The 1,900-nt window shown below is 33.9% G+C and overlaps 1 pseudogene; it reads left to right on the top strand.

The window, feature by feature from the left end:
- LOC105306516 overlaps positions 1–510 on the top strand; it is a 6,472-nt pseudogene extending 5,962 nt beyond the window's left edge.
- The last annotated feature ends 1,390 nt before the right edge of the window (positions 511–1,900 follow it).

Here is a 1,900-nt window from a genome sequence, read left to right as displayed (position 1 = left end):
TGATGGCAGGGAAGAATTAGTAAGTGCTCTCAACTGTATAGGTGGTTGTCAAATTGTTGTAAATCAAGACTGGGTTTTGGTAGATTTTCTGTTATTTTCATACTTACCCTTGATATGTTCATTCTTTATACTAACATTTTTCTTGTAGCTAAACAACAAGCTATAAAAATTGAAAATATTGGTAGTAAAACAAAATCATCCTCAGAGAGTTACAAAGCCAGAGTGGCCAAGAGAGAGAGAAAAGCAGCTAAAACCCTGGAGGTGACAGTGGTAGCATTTATGATTTCCTGGTTACCATATACAATTGATATACTTATTGATGCTTTTATGGGCTTCATGACCCCTACTTATATTTATGAGATTTGCCATTGGTGTGCCTATTATAACTCAGCCATGAATCCTTTGACTTATGCTTTATTTTATCCTTGGTTTAGGAAAGCTATAAAAGTCATTTTAAGTGGGAATCTTCTAAAAGGCAGCTCATCAACCATTAGTTTATTTTCAGAATAAATGTATGCACTAAGTTAAGAAATTTAAGAATCGTTTCAAAATTTTAAATTTATGATGAAATTAAATATAGGAAATGCATAAAACCTATAAAAATTGGGGAAATAGTTGTCCGATTAGCCAGGAACAAAGTCATGAAAAGGTATCTCTATTAAACTATTGTAAAGGTATTTACTGTACTAAATAATAAATAAAAAAATGGCTTTACATATGTCAACTGTCTCAATGCTCCATACGCATCCTTACCACAGGTTCTGGTTTCTTCTAATTTTATTAAATTCTTAATTTCATTTTAGTTGTGAAATCTCTCATCATCTTCTCTGTGACGCTGAACTCTCTTTTATCGTCAGAAAGTTTTTCTTCATTTTTTTTGCCACACTATTCCACTTTGCTAGGGTCATCATAACTGAAGTGCACAGACGGCATGACTTAAAAAAGAGAAATTTATTTTCTCACATTTCCAGGCATTAGAACTCTAAGATCACGGTGTCAACAAGAACGATTTTTTTCTGCAGAGCCCACTTGTCATCTCCCTCTCCATCCTTACCTGGTCTTCCCTCCGTGTGTGTCTGTGACCCTATTTCCTCTCTTTATAAGAACACTGCTCCTATTAAAGTAGGGCTCACCCAAAAACTCATTTTAACTTAATTACCTTTTAAAAGACCTTATCTCTAGGTATGGTTACTTTCTGAAGTACTGGGAAGTTAGGACTTTGACATATGCATTTTGGGAGATATGATTCAGCACATAACAGACATAGTCCAGGTTTGATGACACTATCCAAGGGTCTGTTTGTTTGCTGCTCCTCTGTGACTATTTCTCCCTGTTCTTTTAATGTCTGTACCTTCCATGAGCTTTGGTGCAACAGAAAAGCATCTCCTGCTCAATGGCTGGTCAGAATCTCGTAATGTTCACATGTAACATTGTGGAACCAATAAATCAGCCTTGGGACCAGGTGTTGATTACAGAAATTGCCAGAAGTTTTGCAAGTGGAAAATCCATCAATTATCATTAGCAATGGTTATTTCTACACTGAAGTTTCTCATTTGAAAATTGTGTGTATTTCACTTCCCAAGAATGTTGTAGGGTCAAAAATTCTAAGCTAATACTGCAAAATAGTTCTATTAAAAAGAATATAAACAATGTGTGTTCTAATTTTACATTTTTCCCCCGGAATATTTTATACTATTAATTCAACGAAAGTTATTTTGGACTACATATCTGGAGTATTTCACGTAATGGAACTAAATTGTTGTAAAATAATGTCGTTATACATTTTTTCCTTCTCTTTTTCTTTTTCTGTAGAGTAGCCCAGTTAAAATGATTGATGTATTTTTTCTCATTTGTTTTCACTAAGACTTTTTATTGCTTTCAAACAGATATTGAGCATTAA

This window comes from Pteropus vampyrus, unplaced genomic scaffold (assembly GCF_000151845.1).
Source record: "Pteropus vampyrus isolate Shadow unplaced genomic scaffold, Pvam_2.0 Scaffold443, whole genome shotgun sequence".
Classification (NCBI taxonomy): domain Eukaryota; kingdom Metazoa; phylum Chordata; class Mammalia; order Chiroptera; family Pteropodidae; genus Pteropus; species Pteropus vampyrus.
Note: the sequence above shows the minus strand (reverse complement) of the source record. Positions and strands in the feature narration are given on the sequence as shown.